This window comes from Alligator sinensis, unplaced genomic scaffold (assembly GCF_000455745.1).
Source record: "Alligator sinensis unplaced genomic scaffold, ASM45574v1 scaffold144_2, whole genome shotgun sequence".
In the NCBI taxonomy this organism is placed as follows: Eukaryota; Metazoa; Chordata; order Crocodylia; family Alligatoridae; genus Alligator; species Alligator sinensis.
This window is the reverse complement of record NW_005841872.1, coordinates 4,003,215-4,014,560: the sequence shown is the minus strand read 5'-3', so window position 1 is coordinate 4,014,560 and position 11,346 is coordinate 4,003,215.

The window sequence follows — 11,346 nt, the reverse complement described above, 5'->3', positions numbered from 1 at the left end:
TTTGATCTGAAAGTCCGGATGGAATAATGCAGCTGCCATGCAGGACCAGCAGGCAATGCCTGGTGACATAGAAGTGGTCAAGATATGCCATGGCAATCCCACCAGCAGTTGCCTTTATCCAGGTGTACTGCTTGGCATCAGTGTGGAAATAGTGCCAGACGTCCACAAGGTCCCCTGCCTCCAAAGCTGTCTGCAGCCACCACGCTGAGGACGGATAGGGTTCTGGCCCATTCTGGTCACGCCGTTCATTGACTGTGCAATTAAAGTCCCTGCCCAGGAGGAGAAGGTCATCATTGTCAGCTGCACTCTTCAAAAAGTCAGCCAGGGTCTCAAAGAAGGCTGTCCATTCTCACCCAACACTGGGCACATAGGTGTTAATTAGGAGGAGGTGATGTTGTGCCAATGTGATATGCACAGTTAGCAGGCAGCCAGGGATGACCTCTTGGGTTACCACCAAGTCAGGCATCAGCTGTGGTGATTAGAGGATTGTGACTTCTGTGCTGAGAGAGGTGCCATGGCTCAGGAACATATGGCCCTTCTAGGTGGCATAACAGTCAGCTTGACTAGCTGTATCAGCATGGGTTTCTTGCAGGAAGGTGACGTCCAGCTTTTTTTTCACGCAGAAATTCAAACAGTGCCATCCACTTCACATGATCTCTGCAGCCATTGGCGTTGAGTGAAGTAAAGGTTGTGGCACCCATGCATGAAGGGTGTAGAAAAGGGAGGACAGGCAAAGCCAAGGGAACAGAGAGGAACAGCAGAGAGGAGCAAGCATGCAGGACAGCGAAAAAAAAACAGGCCTACAGCTTGCCAGCCGGGGCTGCTCTCAGCAAGTGCCCAATATCACCCACAAGCTTGCTTAAGTGAAAACTATATTGCTGCATCCCTGCAGTGGAGTGCAGCGCTGCTGCTGCAGCCTTAGCAGACACCACAAATGTCTCTGGTTCTGGGAACCATTTCTGTATATGTTGTGCAACCCTCCAGTGGTGCTTTGTCTGATCAAGAAACTTAATAAGGCTTTCAACTGAGTAATTGACACAGGGAGGTTTCTCAGAAGCAGGAACAGGTTCTGCCTCTGGGGTGGGGATGCTCCCTTTTGAGGGGGGCACCTTAGCTAAATCAGAGGATGCCATCTCCTGAGGCAGGACTTCTGTTAACTTGTCCTCAGAGGCAGAGTCAAAATCTGACCCTCATCAGGAGGAACTGTACACATCAGGTACTGAGAGCCGCCGAGTCACAGGAGGAGCACTTGTCCCCTCACCAGGATCCTTAGAAGCAGACTGTGTAGGAGCAGCATCACCTGAGGGGTCTTGGGGGATGACATCAGTTCCTGATTTCTTGGGCAGGTGCTCTCCTGGGCTGGACACTCTTGTTTCCAGAGCCGCTTGCGGCTCCTAGAGGGTCCAACCTCCATATCAATCTCATCAGGCTCGGTTTGGTACACAACTGTGTGTCCTGCTGTCAGAAAACTCTAATCTGCACCTTTCCCACATCCCACCACTACTTCCAGGAGGGTAAGGTGGCACTTGTGGCTTCCCATACCTGCCAGAAGTAAGCAACACAGTCATGGAAGTGAGGGTCCTGCAAGAGACTAGTGTTGAGGTACCAGTAGGGCGCCCAGGAATGCATCCTGCCAGTAAGGCTCAGCACATAGGAAAGCAGGCTGGGATCAGATAGCCTTGCCAGGATAATGCAGCTGCTGCGTGGGAGTGGTAGGTGGTGCCTGGTGATGTACAGGCAGTCAAGGCATGCCATGGAGAATAACACATGCACTGAGCTACCATATGAAATGTGGGACCTGTGCATTTGCAGGGACCAAATCTTCCCAAACCAGTATATTCCTGAAGAGACCTTGGACTTTTTTACATGTGCAAGTGCTGCAGCACCAGGCACTTTGAAAAGCTACTGCATGCGACACAGTGCAGTTAACTGAGTCTGCTCTGAAGCAGTAGAACTCCGGCACATTGTGACACAAAAAGGCATGTGTATAAATGCCCATAATGACCAGATTTCTGTAGGCAGATGCTGTCCATAAAGATAGCTGTCCGCTTTGCCCATTTACTCTTCCCCCTTGAAATGCTTCAGGGCAGAATTTGCACTGCTGTGTGGTAGTTCTCCCTCCAGCTTTCCTCAGTAACTTCTATGGAGGGAGCTGCTTCAGAGTTCATGCTGCTTTAAACAGCATTAACTCCTGTTAGGAAAATGGCCAGGATTTTTATTTCTTTTACATTGAACTGCACCTAGACCTGCAGAGCAGTCTCTGGGGATGGATTTCCAACGAGCCTGGAGGAGAGAAATTTTGCACAGAAGATTCTCTTTGACATGGGCAAAGGAAACCCCGCCTTTTGCTTGATCATGGTCATCTTTTGTGGACAACTTAGACATAGTCTGCAGACCCCCAGGGGTCCGTGAACCACAGGTTGAAAAGCACTGCTCTAGACTACTTTAAAATAATAGAACAGAGATACAGGCTTCAGAAATATAATTAAAACATTTAGTTCCTTTTGAAAGGAAATATATGTAAATTCTGCTTCCATTTGTTTTGGAACAATTAATTTCTAGCTCATATTACTTTTCAAGGGGGCATCGGAACTAAATCTAAACCATGTCAGAGCTAGATGCTCTGGCAATAATTGACAGTAACCACAGTTGTACTGAAACCATTACTTAATATGAACTGAAGTTGAGGAAGATATCATGCAAAATTAAACTCACTTTTTTCCAGGAGGCAATGCAGAGCCACAGAAAATACAAGTAAACAGAATTATTGGATAAAATGTGGATCAGATTTCTACATCTTCATGACACCACTTCAAATTATTTCAACATGCAGTTGGATATTTACAGAAACTTACATACAGATGCAGTCCAGTATGCATTGTGCACTGTGCCGTAACTTCCTTCAAGTAAATAATTGCAAGTAACTTTGCTCCAAGAAAATTGTAAAAAAAATCCCTATTACTCCTTCAGTTGATAGACATTTTTAAATAGTTCTTTGTGAAATTTATTTTAATTGGGTTCTCAGGATGTATTTAACTCCTGTTATTTTTTTCTCTCCAGTCAGAGTTCTATTTTAATTGCACACTTTGTTATCCTGTTAATTCTGTTTGATTTTCCTATACTTTAAAGGTCTTTGCTCTGGTATTCATTGGACAAAGATGCCATTGTTCAATATCTCTGCTGATATTTTGTTTTATTGTATGGTAAGTATATTTTGCAAATTAAAATGGTCTGTTTCTTTTAAAGGGATTCCTTTGGTTTGATTGTACCATAATTAAACTGAGAGAATGGATGAATTTATGACAAAGTAATCAGTGCTGTTTTTTCAAAGCTAGCAAAGCTTAGCTGTCATTATAAAATCCTTGGAGTTCTCAAACAAGCTTTCCAGCAGGGGGATGTATAATTCCAATTTCAAATGTATTGAAGAATAGGTGTGATAATTATCCTTCTGTAGCATGGAAACTAAAATGGGTCTATTTAAAAAGCATAGGGAAAAAAAAGAGAGAGAGTTAGTCTGAAGACATACTCAGCCTGCCTGGGTAATTGTTAAATAATTTTCCTGATTATAATCAGAATAAGTTATAATAAGGAATACTACTGAATGATTTACCAGATGGTTGTCCATAAAATGACAAGGCAAATATTCTATGACTACGTTCAGGCTGAAAAATGAAGAGGAAATAGCAGAACTTATGCACAGAAGTGTTGGTTTTCCTGTAACGCTGGTAGCATGGTTTTTATTACCGTGTGGTACAACTCTAGTAATATTTAAAGGTGAGACAGGTATAAAAAAGGGAGGAAGCATACATAGTACATGGAAAAGGTGCCGATCTGATCTGAAGTGAAATTGCTGTTTTAATATAATAGGCCTTCTTGACCAACTGAAATAGCTTTTCCTATTAAACCAAAAACACTTCAACCCCAATTGCAGGGGGAAACATGAGAGAACAATTGAAAGAAAAATTGAAAATCAGACCCTGCTGTTAGCTCTAATGAGGAAGTTTGTGGCACTGTTCCAGTTGAGCCAGCTCAGAAACCTTCTCTCCAAGATAGCTGTTACCGCTCTCCATGTCAGAAATTAGAGCAGTGCTTTAAGGGAACTCTCCTTTGTGTGTAGCTCACTGATTACGATATAATGATGTATTTCAGAACCTGTTACCATATTTTCTTGCATACCACAAAGCTCCAAATTAAACCTTTTGTTTTGGAAGGCAGAAAGAAGAAAAAAAGATGGCTGCATAGATCAGGGATAAAACCTAATCTTCAACTCACACACCCTCCTCTTCCTGCTCAGCCAAAAGTGGAAACTGTAGCAGATGTTGAAGATGGTCTCCATGGGCAGATATATGATTTTGAAAATAGTTTAAAATAGTCCAAAGCTCTGTGAAATAAAAGAGAGACTGGGATAGCTAGCAGATAGCAGAATTGCAGGAAGAAAGATTAGCTTTATTAGTGGAACGTCGAGACCATTAAAAAGCAGAGACAATCATTAACACCCGTGGAGTGAAAAGCAGCACACCTTTATGGCAAATGACTCTTTCAATTGCCTGAAAAGAAATGCTACTGCATCTGCCAGACAGTCGGTTTCAAACTTTGGGTGGAGCATGAATCAAAGTGGGGTGCTTCCGGGAAAAAAAATCAGCTTTCCCTCTTAAGATATGCACTCTAGTTTTATTTTTGGGGGAAAAGTTGCATGTGGTATATGAATAAATATGACATCTTTGGGTCTGATGTTTTTGGCAAAGTATTGTTTTGACTAACTTAATACCAATATTGGTTTGTTTCATAGAGTAAAAAGAGTGCCATAGTCATTGTTACCATAAGCAATGAGCAAATTTTAACAGTCTCTTATAAGCATTTTACATGATCAGATGCATCTCTGGACTTTTCCATACAGATGGGATTGGGCCACAAGGTTAGAACATGGTGATCCAAATTCTCCCTAAGTTTTAAGCTCTTCAAGCTGTGGATTGAAAATAGACCCAATAGTATTGCCAAATTTTAAAAGTAAGGATGGTCTTGTGGTTAAGTCACTGGTGTGGGACTGTTATTAGCACAGCTGATTCACAGTGCAACTAGCTTGCTCCTATGCTAAATACCTTGCCTGAAATGCCATGCAAATGGATATAATGTTTTCATTTTAGGGGGAAAGCTTTATCAAGGCAGTCCAGCATGCCTGAATGCTGTGAATACTAAATTTATCATGTAGACATGACCTGAATGTATTTCTGAATCCCTAGGTCTGACTGGTATTGATCTGTGCTTACAGCTTCTGTGTCATAATTCATGGTAATTCCTGGGAATATGTAAGCAAGAAAAAAAGATACACATACACACACAATCAGCATATATCCTCAGTTTGTATAAACTGACATATTTTCACTGAATCAAAGAGATTGCAACCTTCTGAAGATCTGACTCATAGATTTATAAGAAGAATGGATATTTTTGTATAAGGCCCAAGTCTCTTTTTCTTCTCCTTCATCCTCCAAAGCCATGAAACCTAGAATATAAATGTGCCACATTCATTCTACTTTTGTTGCCTCTTCCCAGAATGAGGTCCCCTTCTTTCATGAAGAGTTTCCTCTAACCACTGCCCTTTCTCCCCATATTCACCCAAGACGTTTCTTCTCTCAAAATATCAATGTCTTTGGGGCATACAAATTAGAATTTGGCCAAAGGGTTTTTACTGTTAAAAGTTGCATTTCCATTCTTGCTGTACATTACATGAGAAAAAGAAATACTTCTAACTTAAATGTAGAGGAGGAACACACGCCCATAGCATTAGGTAGACAACAAATACACTCTGTATGCAAGTTCAAGTGTCTTGGATTCTTTGGGCAAGAAAATGGAGACAGAGGTTGGAGGAAATTAGTTACAGAATAAATAAGACATGGAAAAAATGGAGGGAAATGATTGGAGTGGTTTGTGACAAAAAAGGCCAATTTCTCTGAAAGGAAACATCTATAAGACAGTGATAATGTCAGCCTTTCCCCATATGTCATGTGCCCCAGACCCCTAACCGTTGTCGCTGCCTTCTGCTGGTCTGTCTCTAATTTGTCCACATCTTTTATGTGTGTGTGTGGGGGCGGGGAGGGGGAGGGGGGACAAGCTGTATTCCAGATGTGGCCTCACCAGTGCAGAATAGAGGGTAATAATCACTTCCCTTGATATACTGGCAACACTCCTACTAATGCAGCCCAATATATAACAGCTTTCTTTGCAACAAGGGCACACTTTTGGCTCATATTCAGCTTATTGTCCACTGTAATCCCCAAGTCCTTTTCTGAAGACCTGCTGTTTAGCCAGTTCATCCCCAGCCTGTACAAGTGCAAGCGATTGTTTCACCCTAAGTGCAGGACTTTGCACTTGTCCTTATTGGATCTCATGAGATTTCTTTTGGCCCTATCCTCCAATTTGTTGAAGTCTCTCTGAATCCTAGATGTACCCTTAAGCATATCTAGTACTCCCTCCCAGTTTGGTGTCATCTGCAAAATTGCCGAGGGTGCAATCCATCCCATCTTCCAGGCGATTCATGAAGATATTGAACAAGACAGGCCCCAGGACTGACCCCTGGGTACTCCACTTGATACCAGCTGCCAATCAGACATTTAGCCATTAATTACTACCCTTTAAGCCCAGCAATCCAGCCAATTTTCTATCTACCTAACAGTCCATTCATCTAACTCATACTGCCCTAGGTTGCTTGCAAGAATTTTGTTGGAGATAGTATCAAAAGCCTTGCTAAAGTCAAGGTATATCATGCCCACTGCTCACCCTGCATCCACGGGGCCAGTTATCTCATCATAGACATCAGTCAAGTTGATCATGCATGACTTGCCCTTGGCGAATCCTTGCTGAACATTCCTAATCACCTTCTTCTCCTCCAACTGTTTGGAAATGGATTCCTTGAGAGCCTGATCTGTATTTCCAGGGACTGAGGTGAGGCTGACTGGTTTGTTGTTCTCTGGGTGCTTCAGTCATCAAGGACCTGTCTTGATCCACGTGAGTTTTCAAGGATAATGGCCAGAGGCTCTGTAATCTCACCAGCCAACTCCCTCAGCACCCTTGGGTGCATTGTCTCTAACCCCATGGACTTCTACATGTCCAGGTTTTCCAAATACTCCCTAAACTGTTCTTTCACTATGTCAGCTGCTCACCTGTTTCCCAAACTGTTTCCCAAACTGTGTTGCCAGGTGCAGTAGTATGGGAGCTGACCTTGCCTGTGAAGCCTGAGGTAAAAAAAGGCATTGAGTACTTCAGCCTTTTCAACATCCTATGATCCCTGCTAACTTCCTGCCATTGGGGCAGAGGGCTGGACTCAATGATCTTCCGAGATCCCTTCCAGCCCTAGTGTCTATGAATCTATGAAACATCATCTGTCACTAGGTTGCCTCTTCCATTCAGTAATGGACTTGTAGAAACCCTTCTTGTTACCCTTCATATCCCTTGCCATCTGCAACTAAAATTGTACTTTAGCCTTCCTGATTTCATCCCTGCATGCCCGAGCAACACTCTTATATTTCTCCCTAGTTGTTTATCCAAGTTTCTACTTCTTATAAGCTTCCTTATTGTGTTTTATCTCACTGAAGAATTCCCTGCTAAGCCAAGCTGGTCTTCTGCTATATTTGCTATTCTTCCTGTGATTTGGGATAGTTCATTCCCGCACCCTCTCCTGGACAGCTTTCCCCCTCAGACCGGCCTCCCAGCTATCCCACCCATCAGTTCCCTGAGTTGAAGTCTGCTTTTCTGAAGTCCAAGGTCCTTACCCTACTGCTCTCCTTCCTTCCTTTCCTCAGGGTCCTGAATGCAGTCATTTAATGGTTGTGCTGCCCAAGTTGTCATCCACTTCTACATTCAACACCATTTCTTCTGTGTTTGTGAGTAGCAGGTCAGGAAGAGCACAGCCCCCAGTTGGTCTCTCCACACTTGCTTTAGGAAGTTATTTCCAACACTCTCCAAAAACATACTAGATTGCTCCTGCACGGCTGTATTGCCCTTCCAGCTAGGGTGACCCCTTTTTGAAAATGGAAAAGTGGGACATATGACCACCCTGCCCCACCCTGCCCTCCTCCTCCATGGGGGTCATGTGCCCCCCATGGAGGGGGCACATGTCCTCTCCACCCTGGGGAATCAGCGCCCCCCTGCCGCCCCCTAGATGAGCCACCTGTTGCTCGGTCCCAGTCCCCCAGACAGGCCCCATGGCCAGGTATTCCTGCTCCATCCCTGGGCCCCATGCACTGCCCCAGCTGCCAACCCTGCCCCACTGCCTCCCTCACCATGGATGCCTCAGCCTGCTTCTCCATGCCCCCCATAGACTTACCCTGCCAGCCTGCAAAGGGAAACTCACCATTTCCCATGTTTCTCCACAGCAAACAGAAAACTTGGATCCCTGCAAATGATACTGAGATGATAGTTAACTGAATACAAGGTAATCTGGGACAAATGCTGTCCTGGAGTCATTCAGCCTGAGTTGATCTTTAAATTTTGGAACTGTCCTGCCCAATTAAGGATGGGTGGTCACCCTATTCCCAGCAGATGTCAGGGTAATTGAAATCTTCCATGAGAACCAGGGTCTGTAATCTGGAAATTTGCGTTAACTGTTTAAAGAAATCTTCACCTCATCCACCTCATCTCCACCATCTCACCTCTCCAACTCATCCTCCTGGTCTGGTGGTCTATAGCAGACACCCACCATGACACTACTCTTGTTTCTCTCCCCTCTGACCCTAACCCAGAGATTTTCAACAGGCCTGTCTCCAGTTTCATATTGGAGCTTTGAGCAATCTTACAACTCTTTTACATAAAGCGCAACTCCACCTCCTCTTCTTCCCTGCTTGTCCTTCCTGAGCAACTTATACCCATCCATGACCCCATCCATGACAGTACTTCAGACACTGTGAGTAGTGTTCCACATTCTCAGCTTTTACTGATTTTTACTGATAAATTCCTTGATTTTTTGAAGTTATTCAGTTTTTACTGATTTACACCCATTTTTCAGTTCAAATACCTGTTAAACAGCACAAGTGGGGAATGGTCACTTCCTGGAGTGGGGAGCAGGTGGCGGTGGCCACGTGGGGGCCAAGGGAGAGTGTCTGGAGCCACTGCCTGGGGGCATGGGGCTCCCAGCTCTGACTCTGGGTGAGGTGGGATGGGCCATAAGAATCGCCCCTGGGGCAGGTGGGTCCGAGTTGCACCCTGGCAGCTCTGGCTTTGGCCCTGCCCTGGGTGCTGGGAGCTGTTAGCGTACCAGGGAGGTAGACGGGAGAGCCTGGCCACACTCCCTGTGGCAGGTGCTGCACCAAGCTGCTCCACACGGGCCTGCAGGGCTGGAGCTGCTGCCTAGGGGCACGGGGCTACCAGCTCTGACCCTGGGTAGGGCGGGAGGTGTCAGTGCCAGGATCAGGTCTCCCCCCACATCTGGCCACACGCCACTCCCCCCTCCCCCCAAATGCCAGGGCAGCCCTGCAGCAGGCTGCTGCAGCAGGGGAGGGGTCACAAATGCAGCCAGGGAAGAAAGGCAGGGTGTGGAGCCATGTGCTTCCTGCAACTGATCCGGAGGCATGCACCCCCTGGGAAGAGCCTGGAAAAGGCCCCCCAGCCCAAAGCCCTTCGAGGGGGTGCATAGCAGCAAGAGCTGCACCCCCCTGCCCTGCACCTACTGACGGCTCCCCCTGCTTTGCTCCCTGCTGCAGCCCTGGAAGCAGCTGATGGGCTGTGCTGCTTCCCTCTCCCCACCCCTTCCCTAGTCCCAGCTTTACTCCCTCCCTCCCTCGCCACCAATTTTTCCCTGATTTAAACTGATTTTACCCCTTTTTTTCTTTTATTCTGATTTCATCCTGGTTTTTATGTTCTGAAGATAACCCCCCCAAAATTACCAGATTAAAAAAAAAAATAAAAACTGAGAATGCAGACCACTACATGTGAGCTATCCCACCATAGCTCTGTTATTCCAATCACGTCATAGTTCAGTGACTCTGTGAGGACTTTCAAATCTTCTTGCTTGTTTTCCGTGCATTCTTGTACTTACACCTAAGGTAACTAGCTGATTGTCCTACTTTCTCAGGAAGAATGAAAAGGACTCCCCTGTTGTTCCTTCCTGCTTGTACTTCCTCTAACTCACTCACTTCCCATCTTACTTCAGGGCTTTGGTCTCCATGTAGGAAACATAAAGTTATGACAACAGGCATCAATAAAGTGAATAATGGTAAAGTTGAGCAAAATGAGACTGAGATGATTTGGGCATGTAACCAGAAAGCTCAAAGAGAATGTGGAAAAGAAACTTTGCTCCATAATGGGCAGGAGAAAGCAGGGAAGACCTAGGGAGCAGTTTTGTGAGTGTATGAAACAAGACCTGAGACCACACGTTGTTTCAGCAGAGGTAGTCATGAACAGTAATTTGTGGAGAGGAGAATGAGGACTCAAAAAAACAGATCTCACCTAGTGGAAGTACTCACTATCTGGAAGAAACAGAATTAAGAACATGGAAGATTGTGTTTAAGGAAATAGAAAAATCAAAGAAATCAAGTGGTAGCAAAGCCAATTAAGAGATTTTAAATTAAGAAAGAAACCAAGCTGTTGTCAATATACTGATGCCAAATCTCACCGGTCCTTTGTATGCTTTGTGTTATTGAATAACTAGGCTGTCTCAAGGGTCCCAGTCCCATTTTCATTGTAGTCAATGGCAAACCTCCCAGTGACATCAGTGGGAACAGAATTTAGTTAATAATCTGCAAGCTGCCAGTTCAGTCAGAGTAATCATGCAGATGGCCATAGAAAGAAGTTCAGCTGAAAGTCACATTCTGTAAAAGAAAAAAAAAATCCAGAGCAGAAATTTTGTTGTAATAGAAAGCCTATTAGAAGTTTAGTTGTCAGAAGTATGGAAGTTGCTAAGTCACTTGGGCTGCAAACAGACGTTGTTCTTGTGCCACCATAAAATTTTTTATGGTGGCCCCAAACCTGAGCAAACAGACATCCATGTACCTCATTGCTCCATAACAAGGATGTGACAATTTTTAGTAATAGTTTGTGCTACCTTTTCATGGTGGAGACCTGTTTATTGAAGGCTTAAGAGCAGAGATGTCTGCCTATGTTGTGAGAGTGCAGACAACTATTTGTTTATGACATGAGAGTGTAGGCAGGCCAAGTCTGCCTGCACCCTCTAGCTGCCCTGGGCCAGTGCTTCTGGGGCTTCAGGTTCCTGGCCCCAACCCAGGGCCCACATCTGCAGGTGCGGAGTGGTAAACCACATGGGTTTCCTTGCTCTGCACTTGCAAACACATGTTCCAGGAATACCCCTGCAAGCATGGAGTGGAGTAGTTTGGGTCCCTCGTCTGTGCCTTTAGG